At 54.8% G+C, this 16,369-nt stretch overlaps 1 protein-coding gene across 10 annotated transcripts in view; it reads left to right on the forward strand.

Moving 5' to 3' along the window:
- Positions 1–18: 18 nt before the first annotated feature.
- MYO9B (myosin IXB) overlaps positions 19–16,369 on the forward strand; it is an 84,977-nt gene continuing 68,626 nt past the window's right edge. For all 10 annotated transcript variants that reach the window (XM_070519368.1, XM_070519360.1, XM_070519367.1 and 7 more), the window contains exon 1: positions 19–154. The gene's annotated coding sequence lies outside the window, so the exon portion shown is untranslated. The remainder of the gene's footprint in view (positions 155–16,369) is intronic.

Raw genomic sequence — 16,369 nt, forward strand, 5'->3', positions numbered from 1 at the left:
GTCACGCCCCCGTCCCCGCCCCTCCGGAACCCGGAAGCGGGAGCGCGCGGGGGAGCGGCGGGCGAGGTGGGGCGGAGCGGGTGGACGAACGGCGGGCGGGCGGCCGGGCTGCGAGCCGGCCCGGGACCGGCGGCGCGCGGCGGCCGAGGCCCAGGTGAGTGCCAAGCGGCCGCGGGTTGGGGGCTCGGTCTCGAAGCTCGCGTCGGCGGGCTGCCTTGTAGAGGGACGGAGCTGAGGGGTACTGAGGGGGGCGCGAAGGCAGGGGTCGAAAGGGCGGGAACGAGCTTGGGGGTCGTGCACGGATCGCCGGAGCCGCGGCGGGAGCAGAGCGAAGGAGGGGAAAGTTGATGGGATGGCCTGGTGAGGGAGTTTGCGGACGGGTGGGGGGGGGCAGGTCTTGTGGCTTTGAGCAGCTTCTCTGAAGAGGACGTGGCTTAAGTGGTAGTTGGGGGGTCGCAGGAAACGGGGCTGGGAGGGGGAGAAGCAAGGAGGCGGGGTGAGAGGCCCAGGCTGGGGGAGAGGGGCAAGGCCGGTGGGGGGACAGCCAGGGAGCGATTGGGGAAAAGGGGACGGCCTGGGGGCGTCTGCCGACGGGTGAAGGGGAAGAAGAATGGTGCCTGAGGGAGGGCGGCGCCTGGGAGTCAGTGAGTGCTCGATAAATGCGAGAGGTTCCGAACCCACTGGTGTGGTGACCGGCCCAATTGGAAAGGGAGGAAATGAGGGGTAGGAGGAGGGAAGAGAGCGTAGAAACCATGGCAAGAACTGAGAGCCGGTCCAGGGAGGGCTTGGGGAGGAAGAGAGAGAAGGAAAGGACTTGAGTGGCTCCCTACCGACCTTGGGGTGCAGCCCATGGAGATTTGGGGACCCCCTTCCCCTCTTGATTCATCTTCTTCCTGACTTCACCCCCAACCGCTGCCCCGCGGCGAGTCCCAGCACCTTCTGGGCTGGTATTGGGGACTTGAGAACCACACCACTCTCTTCCTAAGACAGGGCTGACTGGAGCCCCGGGGATCCAGGGAGCGAGGAAGGAGGCTCTGGGCCCCCAGTGGGGCCGGAACTGGGTTTCAGAGGGGAGGGAGTGGGTGTGCATGCACCCAAGTGTGCTAGGCTGTCACCACCTCCTTGGAGTTGCATCCTTGGACATAAATGGGTAAAAACGACGACATACAGGAAATCTGTCCCCTGGCAGCTGTGTGAGCTCAGCCTGGGAGAGACGCAGCAGCCCACGGCGTGCCTTCCCTTCTCTCTCGGGCGCTCTTTACGTCAGGAGTCTTTAAGGGGAAACCTCTCAGGCACCTCTTTGTCTGAAGTGGAGTCTCATGGTGACATTGTGCCTTGCAGTTGGGTCCCAGCTTCCACCTTCCTGAGGTGTGTTCTAGTCTTGGGGTCCCCAGACTTTTAAGGCATCCAGGAGCAGTAGGAGGTGACATGGCAGCTGGAAAGTTGTTTCACCACCTGGTGGGCCCAGCTCTAGCAAGAGTCTGCCCTGGGCACTTTTGATCAGCGTTAATTTCTCTTCATTCCCAACTGTGGGGATCCTTGTCTGGGATCTGCCAGAAGGACTGGGGAACCTAAGTTTATAGCTCGTTCAGGAGATGAATCTGGATAGCTTGAATGGAAAGAGGGCCACACAGATAACCACCTCCTTCACTTCCAGAATGTTCTGACTCCTATGGAAAATGGTTCTCTGCCTCTCTTGCTTTGGGACACAGGATTAGAGCCCAAAGTCACGTGTCCTGCGGACATTGAGTGTGGTGGCTTTCCCTGGCCAGGACTCCTTTCCTTGAACAGGACTGGAATCTCCTGGTTGCGTGGCCCTGGCTGTTGCCTCCTTCCTGCACCGAGAGCGCAGCCAGGCGGGCTCTCACAGAGGGTCCTGTATTGGGGGTCTGACCTCTGTGAAGTCTCTGTGAAGTTTCTTCACCTGCAAAATGAAGGGGTTGGCCTCAGTCAGAGTTTCTCAACTTTGAAACCCAACCCCTCTTGATAATCTTCACGTCTCGGGCACACAGCCCCCTCGGGTTTCATGCAGCCCCCTGCCATGATCCCACTTTTGTTCAGCTTTCCATTCTACAGTTTCTATCTGAAAATGGGTTTTTTGCTGCTCCCTTATCTTCCAGGTAGAAATCTGGTGCCAAATGTGCTTTTGCACATTGCACCTGTTCCCAAAGCTTCAGCTGCATCCTTCTGGTTGGAGGTTCCTGGGTGAGACCCTCCCTCAGGTCCAGACCTGTGACTCAAGGAAGTGGATGGGGGCTTGGGAATCTCCCCTTTCTGTTTGGCTGTGGGATCTGTTTCCTGTCTCCAGTGGGGGCATATTAACTTGCTGCCTCCCTTTCTCGTCTCCACAAAGTCATGTGTCTTGGGTGGGCTCAGAGTTCAGTTAAGCAAGGGCTGATCGTGCCAGGCACTGGAGTCTGGGTCCTGGGGACAGAGATGAGCCCTGGTGCCCTGGAGGAGGGACATTCTAGTGCCCTCCCTCATGGGAATAATGGAGTTGAGAGTGGGCGGTCAGTGTAGCAACAGGGCTGGTGCAAGAAGTTGTGGGAACAGAATCAAGGACGACTAGTGCAAGCTTTGGGGCAAGGGAGATTCCATCCAGTTTCCTTGGAAGAGGTGGCTGGGCCCAGCCAAGCCTTGAAGGATACGGAGGTATTAAGCCAGGCCAGGAAGAGGGAATTGTACCAGCAGATCCCCGTGTAGCTCTGCCCTTCACTGAGCGTCTTAAAAAGCAATGGACGCTTTTATACCCAGTTCTTTTATTCTGGCAACCAGCAGTGGCGGGGCCTGGTTTCTCTCTCTTTTCCCTGTACAGAAACTAAGGCCCAGGGAGGTGATGACTTCAGAGAGGGCTCCCTGGGCTTTGTAGAAACATAGAGCGTCATTGGTAACCTCAGATTGGTGAGGACCAAATTGCTAGAGCAGTTTTTCAACTGCAGCACCATTGATATTCAGACCAGGTCATTTGCTGCTGGGGGGGCCGTCCCATGCATTATAGGATGTCGAGCAGCATCACTGGCCTCTGCTCACCCGATGCCAGTAGTACACACCCACCCGAAGTTGTGACAACTGAAAATGTTCCAGATGTGGCTATGTGTGTCCTGGGGGGGAGAATCGCCCCAGCAAGAACTGCTGCTCTGTAGTAGAAGCTGATTCCTCTCCTGGGCCCACCGTTGTCTCAGTGGTCATTAGTGTTTGCTGAGCTCTCAGAGAACTGCTGCCAAGGGCAGGCATGGGGAAGGAGGCCAGCAACGGAATTCTGCCATCGGGTCAGTTCTTAATCAGAAGTCCCGATAAAGAGGAGGCACTGTTGAGAACAGACCGAGGGGGAGTTAGGCAGCGCGCCCTGAGGAGGGACGGCTGAGGAGAACAGGGGGTGAGCCGGCCATCTTCACTCGCGGGGGCAGCGGATGCCATTGTCTTTCTCTTCTTTGTCTTATGACTGACCTGGATTTCTGCAGGACACATTGTTGCTTTTCTTCCGAGATCAGCAGTATTAGATTCTCTTTTCAAGAGCTACTTTGGGGATGGCCCCGGATCAGCATCGCTCTTGAAGCCTCATTATCTTCTTCCATTTGCCCTCTTGGCTCTAGACGCCGGTCCATCCTCAAGCACAGCCTGTCTCACTTCTGCTCTTTGTGCATCCTTCTCTGCTTGTCCACCGACCATGACATTGCTGCTTTAAGTCCATGGGAGGAAATGGCACGGCACGTTCTGGGGCCCTCCAACCCCTTCTGGACACTGCCCTCCCCCGGTCTCCATCCACCAGCCCTTTGTATGCCCAGCATCCCCAACCAACTGTGCCAGGCAGCCCCTGCTCGGCCTCCCCACAGAGCAAGACAAGCCCTTCTCTCTGCCGTTGTCCCGGACGGACAGAGTGGCAGAACAAAGGGCTCTGTCTGAGCACTGCCGGCCCTGACGAGCCGCCTGCCCCCAGCCCGGAGCCCCATCGCTTTGCCTCTTCAGTTCTCAATTTGGCCCAGAACGGGCCTCGGAGGTTAGGCATGTCTCAAAAACGCAGCCGATGAGTTTGGGGGTCTACTCATTTCCTCATCGAAACTTTCTGAGCCTGATGATAAATAACATAGTGATTCAGGAGTTCAGCCTGTGGGTTAGTCGGAGCAGTGAATAAGCTGTCCGGGTCTGACTCATTCGTTTACATCCCATCTCTGCCCTACTTGACGGGCTCGTGTGCACGAGAGGGAACCCAGCTACAAGCGTCTCCTTACTGTTGCTGCCAGCTAAACAAGTTTCCCGGGCCTGCTCTTACAAAGTGCTGCAGACGGGGCAGCGTAAGCAACAGAAATACATTGTCTCGTGGATCTGGAGGCCAGAAGCCCAAGATCAAGGGGTGGGCAGGGTTGGTTCCTTCTGGAGGCCACGAGGGAAGGATCCATTCAGGTCTCTCTCCTTGGCGTATAGCCGACCATCTTGTCCCTGTGTCTTCACGTTGTCTTCCCTCTGTGGATCCATGTCCCGTTTCTTCTTCTAAAGACACCAGTCCTACTGGATCAGGGCCCACCCTAACGACCTCACTGTAACTTAATCACCTCCTTCAAGGCCCCGTCTCCTAATACAGTCACATTCCCAGGGCCTGGGGGTTAGAACTTCAACATAACGAATTGGGGGGAGGGGGGTACAGTTCAGCCCATAGCACTGGAAAGGGACGAATTTTGTTTATATTTTGTAAAAGAATTTTGGTTGAATAGTCATGTCAATAGAGAGTAAGTTCATTTTGTTTCATCTCCCTCATTTAAATAAACATTTTAGGGGAGATGGGCAGGTTGGCGATGTCAACTTCGGAAGTACCCTGTTAGGGAATTTTCTGGATCTCACACATGTCCTTACACTCGGGGTGACTGTAGAGAGGCGCAGACCTGGCTTGGGGAGGAACGGATCTCGTGGGACTTTACAAGGGGTGTGTTTAGGGCAAAGCGTGGGAGGCCAGGTGTGCCCACTGGGGGACTGGCCAAGTTTTATAATCGGGGTCTCTGTCCTCAGTATTGCCATGGTCAGGGCAGGGGGATCCAAAAGCAACTCCGTTATTGGACCAAAGTGACTTCAAACCAGCTGCTACCAGAGGTCATTGGACGTAAGAAGTTTCCGAAAGATCTGAAAATTGTTCAGTACAAAGTGTTAATGAGCCAGGTGCAGAGTTGGCTCTCAGGGATACTGAGGGAGCAGAAGCAGCCCTCATCTCCTTGCCCAGAGGCAGATGTCCAGCCAGGAGTCACACCCACGGAAGCCAGATTGCCAGCTGGGTGAGAGCTGTGAAACGCCCGGCACTGGGCGAGCTTGTGACAGGAGCCCGGGCGCGGGTTGAGCTTGCTCGGAGGAAGAAGGCCCGAGAGTCCTGATGTGGGTCATCTCCTTCAAGGCCGCTGCTTCCTCTCAAGTAAAGTCAGAGCAGCACGTCAGCAACAGGCCCGCTCCAGGCTTTGCCAGGATCTTCCCGCTCATCCCTCAGAGCATCTGCATCCCATTCTGGGGACGTGGAACCAGGAACTGAGGGGTGACGTCCGAGACTTTGCTTCCCAGGTCTCTGGGACGCACCTGGACCTTTCATTTCCTGGCAGGCATGCTGGGACCCCTGGCCACTGCTTGGGAAGATCACCAGGGTCCTCGGCTGTCACGTGGAAATGCTGTTTATTGGGGCAGGTTCAGTGACGCAAACAAAGTGCACGAGGGGAGCTGACCTGACACCCTCAGGGAGTTGCTTGCTTTCCCTTAGCTGGTCCCAAGGGAGTCTGCCCTTGGTGTAGCAGGGAGGGGAGGAGAGGCAGATGGGGAACTAGGGGACGAGTGGTCAGGAACTAGAGAGAGTGGTCAGAACGGGGGCAGCTGGGGCAGTTACCCCACAAGGGTCTGACCTCCTGAGGGCCTAGGAGGCTGCACACATTTAAATATACAAACTGAGCTGGAGGGAGAAAGGAGGTGACTCACAGACAGATGCTGGGGGACCACCCTGGTTGATACCATCTCACCCTTCGGGAATTTATTCTGGTGTGTACTGTGAGCTAGGACCTAAATCAGTTTGGTTTTCTTTCCAAAAAAATTAACACAGCACGTCTCCCCCTCAGCACAGCTGACATCTGGGGTTGGATCATTCTCTGTTGGGGCCGTCCTGTGCACTGTAGGGTGTTGAGCGGCATCCCTGGCCTCCATCCACCAGATGCCAGTGGCATCCCCTCCTCCAGTTGGGACAACCAAAACTGTCTCCAGTTATTGCCAGACGCCCCCGGGGCCAGAGCTGGCCTGGCTGAGAACCGGTGTGTGAGAGTACGCCGAGCTCTAGGGTGGTCGTGGCTGATGGAAACACGGGTGTCAAGCGAGTGGGTGGCCTGCCGGGACACACTTATACCCTCTGCCTCCTGTGAGGCTGGGAGGGGGGCTGGTTGGTGGCTATCACCAAAGAGTTGACAGGGCAAAGCCCTGGGCAATCGGCCACCTGGGTGATGGGAGATCTCGTTGCGTCTGAAAGTAGAGCCAGGTCCTCGCGGCCTTTCATAGAAACTGGGCAGAGCGTGGGTTTCTTGGCTAGGAGAAGGAGCGCTTGCCCATGTGAAAGCCACAAGGCCTGGGGTCACAGGTGGATGGGAGGAGGCAACCCTGGGGTCAGAGAGGACCCCATGCTGCAGCCAGAAGCATTGGAGGGACAGGGTAGGAGCTGGTGACAGAGGCAGGTGCAGAGCAATGGAAAGCGAGATGGATGAGGGGGTCTTGTTGGGGGCCAGGGTGATGGCTCAAGGGTCCGGGGTCTCTTTTTGAGGTGGTGGAAATATTCTAAAATGGACTATGGTGACAATCGCACATTTTTGTGACCATGCTAACAGGTGAATTGTATGGTATGTGAATTCTATCTCAGTAAATGGGTTAAAAGAGAAAGTCTTGTCAGAACAAACCAATGACATTTTGAAGTTAGAACCAGCGGGCCTGGTGGGCCACTCAGAGGGACAAGCCAAAGGGCGCCTTGTTGGAGGAACCAGAATGGGGAGGCATCTTGGTGGAAGGCAGCTGGTGGGTTTTGAGGTGATAGTAGCTGAGACATGGCCAGTGTGTATTGAGCAGCTGCTTTGGTCCAGGTTCCAGGAAGGAAGATAAAAGTTTGGTGGGTGTTGGCACTCAGATCCTATATTGCAGTTGGTGAGGCAGGATCCACTGCCCAGGCGAGGTGTTTGGGGGCCTGTGATGGGGGGTTCCACGGGGACATGTCCCTGGGGTCAGGGCGTTCCCGTGTACCAGAGCGGCTGACCCTTGCTGAGTGCTCAGGCCAAGGAGCAGCCCCACGCTGTCCCCTGTGACCGGGCTGGCACAGTGACCTCCCCAGAGCCCCACTCTGGGCCTGCAAGGCTCCGAACCGCCTTCCAAAGCGGCCTGGGGCTCCCATATTCTCCAGGGGCCACTTGGCTGTGGTCTCAAGCGGGGCTTTTGTGTGTTGTTGCTGTGGCTCTGCCCACAGGAGGTTCTCTGGTGGCTTTCTACCTGGGCGTGACTGTGTGATTTGGAGAGGTGTTCTAAAGGAGTCTCCTCCCCCCCCCCAGCAGCCTTCTATGTCTTTAGGAGCCCACTGGTCACCTAGGAAAGCCCCAGAGCCCACCCCCCCACAGGGCCTTTCAGGTCTGCCCTCCCCTGTCACCAGAACCCACCTATGTCCCACAGGCCTGATTTGAGCCACCATCGGTCCCACCACCCTAGACACCTGCAGGAGCCGCCGAACGGCACCTTATAGTCCACCTCCCACACTCGGCCTACCTGACCCTTTCCTGATGTCACTCACGTCCTGGTGCTCCCTGCCTCCAACCAGCCAGGACTCTCCAGCAGACTTGCATGAAAATCCGAACCACGTCCCACATCCTCAAGGCCCTGCGGGATCTGACCTTCCCGACCTCAGCCCCTCCCCCTCCAGCCTCGGCCCTGCTGGCCACACTGGTCCCCTTGTTCAGAGGCCAGCCCTGGCCGCCCCTGCCCTTGGCGCTCACTGCCTTTGCTTGAACCGCCATCCACAGACGCTCAGCATCCGCCCCCTCCCACTGCACAGGCCCCAGCAACTGTCCCCTCTCAGTGCTTCCCTGACCCCTAGTTGGTCGAAAATGACCATGCTGCCCTGGTCAGTTGCCATCTCCAGCTTCCCCACCAAGGCGCTGCTGACGTCTGGGTCTGGATCATTCTCCGGGAACTGTAGGGTGTTGAGCAGTATCCCTGGCCTCCACCCACCAGATGCCAATAGCACCTCCTCCCTCCCCCAGTGATGATGACCAAAAATGTCTCGAGCCTGGCCAAGTGTCCCTGGGGTGGGGCAGAATTGCCCACGGGTGGGAACCATGGCTCTTTCACAGGGCCCTGGACTTTTCCTTTCTGAAGCACTGTCGCTGTCGGAAACGCCTCTCTGCTCGTGGGCTGGGCTGTTGTCAAGTTCCCTGAAGGTCAGACGTCTCCACGTTCCCACTCTCCTGTGCTGGGCGTTTGGTGACCAGACAGGGACAGGGTGGAGCCGTAGCCCTCGGGGAGAAGGATCTACCTGGAGGGCTGATGGATAGACTGGGCATGCCCAGAGGAGGGGCTTTCTCCAGGCCTCAGACCTGTTGGGCCAGACTGGAAGGACTGGGGGGATGACTTAGGCAAGAAGAGGATGGCCGTGAGAGGGTGCTTGGGGTGGGCTTCTCTGAGGTATTCAGTAAAGCAGAAGAAAGGCGGTGGCCCCTCCTGATCACGGCCTCACTCAGAGCATCCAGCATCTTCTGCCCCACACACGTGGATTCGTGTCCTGGGGCTGCTGTAAACTAGTTCCACAAACCGAGTGGTTTTAACAACAGAAATGTAGTGTCTCGTAGTTCTGGAGGCCAGAAGTCTAAAATCAAGACATCACCAGGGCCGGGGTGCCCCCCAAAGGCTCCTGGGGGATCCTTCCTTGCCTCTTCCAGTTTCTGGGGGCTCCTGATGTTCCATAGCTTGTGGCCACCACACCCCAATCTAAACCCTCAGTTGTCTTCCAGCTCTGAGCTGCTGAGACTGAGAAACGCACGTCGTTTGTAGCTGTTTCTCAGTGTGTCCATCTTTCTGATAACTTCATGCGATCATTTCATCTTAAAAAGCCTCGAAGGGCTCGAGGAGGCGTGCGTGGAAAGTGGAAGTGCGCTGAGCTCTAAACGGCGCTTCCTGAGTGGTCCTGCTGCGATGCCAGCCTTCTCCTTTCAGCTCGAGAATGATTTCATCCCATAAACATGTGGCTTCAAATTAGGGCCTTATATAAACCAAGTGGCTACGCTACATTTTCTGGAGGCCCTGTCTGCCTTATTTTCCAGTAAATTCCAAATCGTTTGCTGAGCTGATAGGCAGAACCTTGCTTTTTTGTGCACAGGCCTTGAGAGCGGCTCCTTCACATTTGTCTGCTCACCCTAGGGCCTCGATTTTGTTTGCCTCCCCCTTCCCTGCACCTCCTTTCTCTGAGAGCATGAGAGAAAGGCCCCAAATTGAGGTGCACGTCTTCTCCACGTGCAGAGCGTGTGCCAGTGTGGCCTCTGCAAAGCCTTTGAAGTTTCCGTGGGTCAGGTTCTTCAGCGGGAGTTCTTTTTATTGTGCACATAAGATTTGCCATTAGTAACGTTGAGTAGATTCACAGTGTTGTGCAACCATCACCTCTGGTTCTGTATCATCCCAAAAGGAAACCCTGTCCCCATGAGCAGGCACTCCCCAATTCCCCTCCCCCAGCCCCTGGCCACCACTAATCTGCTTTCTGTGTCCATGGATTTGCCTGTTCTGGATGTTTCATATCAATGGAATCATACACTATATGGGCTCTTGTGTCTGGCTTTTCACTCAGCGTGAGGTTTTCTTGGTTCACTCATGTTGTAGCGTATGTCAGGGCTTTATTCCTTTTTATGACTGAGTAATATTTCGCTATGGATGGACCACACTGTGTTTCTTCTTCATCCATCGATGGCCATTTCATTCCCACCTTTTGGCTCTTTCAGCGGGGAATTTTGTATTCTGCCAGTTTGGTTTCCATTTGGTGGTGAGGCCCACGAGTTCTGGGTAGACAGAGCCTGTCCGTTTGGGGACCGGCTTTGCTTCCTGTTCACATGGGGTGCGCTTCAGTAAGCCTCGGTTGGAGGGCAGAATGGGCCTTTTAACTTGAGGATGTTTGGAGAGACGGTTTGGATCAAGAACAGACACCCAGGTTTTCAGGACCTGCTACCCCCAACACATGGCCACAGTCTGCAGCTGCTACTTGGCCAAGTTGTCCCCCCAGGAGACCTGCTGCCCCCAGTTCCTCTGCCCCAGAGCTGCTTGCTTTCATCTGGACACAGTCCAGGGATTCTCGGGGCACAGGTTTCACATCCATTTGTTACCAGGACCTTAAGCCACAGCATGATTGACTTCCAGCTCTTGGCTCTGTTAAGACGCAATGAGGAAGCTGTGCTTGGAAGCCAGAGGAAACCGCCTAGCTCCTCCGAGAGAGATGTCACCGTTTAAGAACGTCCTCTGAAGCTATGACAGTCAAACAGCATGGCCCTACGCAGACGTCAGCAGCCCAGAGACGGAGCTGCATGTGTAAGATGACTTAATATACAGCATTGAACAGAAAGGAGGCTGCCCGGTTCCAGGAGAGAAGGGTTCTGTAGTGAAGGGCAGGAAACAACTGCTGTCTCCTCGGAGAGGATCGTCTGGGTCCTCATTCCTCCTCCCACACTGTGCTGGCTTGACCAGTGTCCCCCCAGTTCGTGTCCACCCGGAACCTCGGAATGTGCCCTGGATTGGAAATAAGGTCTTTGCAGATGAATTAGTTAAAGACCTCAAGATGAACTTATCCTGAATCCAATAACTGATGTCTTTCTGAGAAGAGGAGAGGACACAGAGACAGAGAAGGGCACCACGTAACAGTGGAGGCAGAGAGCGGGGTGACACGTCTGCAGGCCGAGGGAGGCTGAGGGTGGCCAGCAGCTGCCAGGTGCCAGGAGCAGCCTGGGACAAATTCTCCCTCAGAGCCTCCAAGGGGGCCAGCCCTGCCCACACTTTGATTTTGGACTTTTCCAGAACTGTGCGACAGTAAATTTCTGTTGTTTCAAGCTACCCGGTTTGCTACAGCAGCCCTAGGAAACTCATATGCCCTCCAAAGTAATTTCCAGATAGATAAAGGCTTAAAGGTAAAGGACAAGTCTGGCGAGGGAGAGGAATACAAACAGAAAGTGTAGTTCCATGTTCCTCAGGTGTGGGAGGTGAATGGGTGGTTAGACGCCATAAAAGAGTTGACCCACAGATCTAATGCCTGGAAAATGTAGTATTTGTATCAAAAAACACCATACACAAAAGTAAATTCATATGAATGAGCTTCATCGAACATGACAAAGCATTGATACCCTTCCTATATAAAGAGCTCCTCCACAACAATAAGCTAAATAGTCATGGTTCAATAGGAAAAAGTGGGCAACTGACACGAACAACTTACAGAAACATAGTTGGTCAATACACGTTTTTTTCTTTCGACTTTTTCCCGTTTCTGAATTGCTTTCATTAGAGGCTCTCCTGAGCTTGCAGAGCAGGTCATACCCATCATTTTTTTAAAACCCAGGCTGACAGTCTAAGAAATGTGACAAGATGCTCTTTTGTGCCTCCTGATGGCTGTGGATTGCGAATGATATTAACGCTCGGTGCTAGGGAGGTGCTGTAACGCAGGCACTCTGGTACTCGGCTCCCCAGGACCGCTCACTTGCGTGGGCTTCTTCAGAAGTCACTTTGGCAGAACAGATTGAGGGCCTTTGCAGCGACGATGGTTTTGGCCCAGGCAGAGGGAATCAGATCAGCCCAGTGTTATAGGTGAAATGTTGTCGCCTGTGGAGTGAGGGGACACTGTGTCTAAGAGGGTGCCCCCTGAGATTTTGCATCGGGAGCATAGCTGCCCAGGAGCTGGCAGAGAGGTTCGAGGACAAGGACAGCCCCAGGAGGAGGTGGCAGGGCGAGCTGGCCCCAGTCTGAGATTTGGATGAGAGGAGAAAAGGGCAAGGTGCCCGAGGGTGAGCAGGTGGGCAGCCATCACCAGGCCCGTGTTGAAGGTCTGGTCAGTGGCTCACAGGGATGCAGCCCAGGCCAGGGGACCCAGATGCCCTACTGTGGGTTGGGGCTTTGCGCAGTTTCTCCCTGAATGGGCTGGAGAGGCCCTGCAAGGTCCTGGCTGGGTCGGGGGTGGCCGAAGTGTGCGCAGTCAGTTGGTGTGGGGACTGAGGATTGGTTGAGCTGTGTCAAGCCTGACAGCCAGGGGCTCTGAGGGCTGGTCATGAGGTCCCACCAAGGGGCTTTGTACTGCAATGCCCACATCTGGACCAATGCTTCCAGAGGCTTCCTTGCAGCAGCCTGGAGGATGGAGGTGGGGGTAGGGGGTCCACAGTGGGTCCTTATGACCAGCTGGTGAGAAGTGAGGGCAGTTCTATGGACACGGTGACTGCGGATGGATGTGGTCAGTGAGAGGAACGGGGAACAGGCCCCCAGGGTGTTCGGGGGCAGGGCAGGGAGAGGTGGCTCTGCTGGGCTGGAGGTGGGGCAGGTGTCTCTGGGGGCCCCTGAGGAGGTACAGCAGAGTGGATGGGCCCCAGGGACAGAGCGTGGGGAGCAGGGCAGGAGGGATGCCTGCACAGGTCAGGTCCAGGTGACACTGCCATCCCCCGGGCTCCAGAGCAAGTAAGCAGCACTAGGAGGGGCTGCTGGCCAGCAAGTGTGACTGGCAGGAGCTTGGCAGCATCTTTGGGGAGGGGACAGTGGTTTCTACTGCATGGGGGGATGGTGGACTGAGGGGCAGGTGGGCTCAGGAAGGGCTGGCTCCAGGCTGCATGGAAGTGATGAGCGAACTCAGCTCTCCCCTGGGCTGGAGAAGGCTCTATTAGTGTCTCAGGTTTTAAGGCATGTGGACTGTTGCAGTGGGAGGGTCCTTCCCCAGACAAACCACCCAGGAAGTGGGGAAAGAGCTGCTCTGGGAGGAGAGTGTAGGCTTCCTGGGGAGAAGGGCCAAGTAAGGCTGGCCGGGCAGGGCGGCCGCAAAGAGAGGTCGGGGCAAAGGGGTTTCCCAGGATACAGAGTGAGGGGCCTGTGTAGGCTAGGATGGCTGGAGGAGCAGCTGCTGCAAGGCAGGGCAGGTGGGCCCTGAGGGTTTCTGCCCTCCCCGCCCCCCTGCCTGCGCCTTCTCTTTCGCTGTCCTCCCCTCATCCTGGCGGTCAGCAGTGGCCTTGAGCAAGCCTTATCTACTTCCTCCTGGCCTGGGGGTGGGGTGAGCATCAGCTGGGCCTGTGACTGGCCCACGGCTCTGAGCATGGGGTCTCCTTCTGCTCCCCCCACTAAGGGGCCCAGAGCTACAAACATCCCCTATGGGACTCCAGGGGCACCTGATGATCAACTGGCCCTGGAGGGTGTGGGACAGCACAGAGTGCTGCTGGCTGTGCGTCCCACAGTCTGTCCAAGTGTCAGCTGACCCTCACCAGGCAGGTGGCGGAGGCCTCTGGAGCAGGAGCGAGATCATATCGTTGGGCTCTGATGGCGTCTTGCTCAGGCCCTTGTCTCCTGTGAGGAGAACGCAGGCACATCCACGTGCCCTTTCCAGCGCCCACATCCGGGCAGCTTGGGCATGAGACAGGGCAGAGCCCCTGGCCTTGAGCTGGATGGTGCCTCTGGAAGTCGTGGTACACGCCCACCATGGCTCCACTAGTGCAGGTCACTGAAGGGGCCAGCTCCACCCGAAGCCTGGGCTCCATGCGGGGGGGTACACATGTGTGTTCATATGTGTGTTCATATGAAGGTGCTGTGCATGCACAGTGTCCATGTTTGTGTGTAGTTTCATGGGTGTGCATATGTGTTCTCTGTGTGCATGAGTGTTCTGTGTGGTTGTGTTCCTATGAAACTGTTCATGCACATGTCCGTGTTTGTGTGTGTGCTTTCTCTGTGTGCGCATGAGCATGCATGTGTGTGCACGTGAGTGGGTGTGTTCATATGAGTGCGTATTCGTGCCTGCACGTGTTGTGTGCTCATGCACCCATGAGTGGTGTGTGCTCATGAGCAGGCATGTGGGGGGCTTTGATGAGGATGCATATCCACGGTTTGCTCTCCTGCCTCTCTCACGGGGCTCGGAAGCGCATGAACTATGCACCTTCGCAGCCGCATGGTGCTGCCTGCGAATGTTCTATCTTTTGTCTTGTCGGGTTGGCCAGGCAGCAGCACCCCTTGGTGCCTCTGAACACCTGTCACGCTCACAGCTTCCCAACTGTTTCCTTGCTGTGGCGTCTAAGAAACTCAGTGACTGGGCTTAAGGGTTAGACATTTCGAAAACAGAGCGAGAAGTTTTAAAAAGATGCACACCTGGGGCACCGGGTCCCTTCATATTCCATGTGATTTTTTAAAACAGCTTTATTAGGCGTAATTGATGCTCTATACGTTGTGCTATTTTCTGTGAGACCACCCCCCACATCAAGACAGTGAACCATCCATCTACCTGGAAAATCTCCCCAGCCCCCTTTGTCACCCTGCCCTGTCCCCTCCCTCAAACAGCCACTGACCAGCTTCCTGTCTCTATAGATTGGTTTGCATTTTCTGGAATTATATATACAGGGAATCATGCAGTATGTCCTCTTTTTTAAAACTTTATTGAGGTGAAATTCATGTAACATAAAGTTCACCATTTTAAAGTGAACAATTCAGTGGCATTTAGTACATTCGCAATGTCATGCAATTGTCTCTATCTGGTTCCAGAACATTTCCATCCCCCGAAAGGAAACCCCATCCCCATGAGCAGTTACTCCCCACCCCTAGCCCCCCCTGGCCCCTGCCACCTGCTAATTTGCTTTCTGTCCCTATGGATTTGCCTATTCTAGATGTTTTGTGTACAAGGAATCATAGAATATGTGGCCTTTCGTGTCTGGCTTCTCTCACTCAGCATGAGGTTTCTGAGGTTCCTCCATGGTGAACCTGATTCCTTTTCATAGCTGAATAATATTCCACTGTCTGCATGGACCACATTCTGTTTATCCGTCATCAGCTGATGGACACTTGGGCTGTTTCCCCATTGGGCGATTGTGAACAGTGGCGCTGTGAGCATCGTGTACAAGGGTTGGTGTGAGTCCCTATTTTCAGTCCTTTGAGGTCGATACCTAGGAGCAGGATTGCTGGGTCTGCATGTCCTCTTTTCCGTCTGGCTTCTTCACTCAGCACACCGGTTCTGAGATGCCTTTGAGTTGTCCCATGCCATTCTGAGGATCAGAGGTTGGTCGCTTCTCCTGGCTGAGTGGCGTTCCGTTGTGTGCCAGATGGTTCATCCACGCACCAGGCAATGTACATTTGGCTCGTTTTCCACTTGAGGCTCTTAGAAACAATGCTGCAAAGGACAGTCGTGTACAGTCTCCGTCCGGACACCTGCTTCATTTCTCTTCAGTAACGCCTAGGAGTGGACCTGCTGGGTCACATGCTAGGCATGCAATTGACTAAAGAAATTAGTCAAAAGAAATTGCCAAAGTGTCTCCCAAGTGGGGGAGCCGCATCACTTAGTACAGCTTCTCTGCAGGACACGGTGTCTGCTGGAACGAAGGTGCTGCGCAATGTTCATATCCTTTTTCCTGCTAATTCCTGGGAGCGAGTCGATCCAGGAAATGGTCAGAGTTGCACATGAAGATGTGTGTCCAAGAGATTGGAAACCAAATGCCCAGTGGTAGCAGAAGGGTCACATACCTCGTGATTTTCTGTATACAGTGGCGACCCAGGAAGCAATGAAAAATCAGGTTTCGAAGTGTGTTTCATGACACGGAGAAATGTTCACATACACCAACATATCCCGTAAAGAAATCCAAGTTTTATTAAAATATGTATAACATCTGTTAAACTGGAAGGAAATAAACTAAAATTACTTAATAATTTGGGGGAGAGTTTAAGAAATTAAATGTTCCCATCTCCCCCAACCTTCCTACCTGTTGCTACTACCTGCTGCTGTGTGAACTACTGTAGGAGCTTCATAATTTATAGTTTTGTTCTGCCTCCCTCCTCCCCGCCCCCCCAGCACTGCTGCCAGACTCAGTTTCCCACATCCCGGGTGGTCTCAGCCTCTGTGGCCTCTTGCTCACAATGCTGAGTCATGCTTCTGCCTAGGGCAGAGGTCAGCAAACCTTTTCTGTAAAGGACTGGGAAATAAGTCTGTTCACCTTTGCAGGCCTTAATGTTACTGTCTCCCTCATGACTATTCAGTTCTGCTGTTACAACAAAAGCAGCCGTAGACACTATGTAAGTGAACACAGGCATGGCTGCGTTCCTGTAAAATTTTATATACAAAAACAAAGGGCCGGCCTACCTTACCCTCTTCCCTCCTTTTGCCTTCCTGTTGAACAAACTCCTCTTCATCCTTCAG

Source organism: Equus asinus, chromosome 10, assembly GCF_041296235.1.
Source record: "Equus asinus isolate D_3611 breed Donkey chromosome 10, EquAss-T2T_v2, whole genome shotgun sequence".
In the NCBI taxonomy this organism is placed as follows: domain Eukaryota; kingdom Metazoa; phylum Chordata; class Mammalia; order Perissodactyla; family Equidae; genus Equus; species Equus asinus.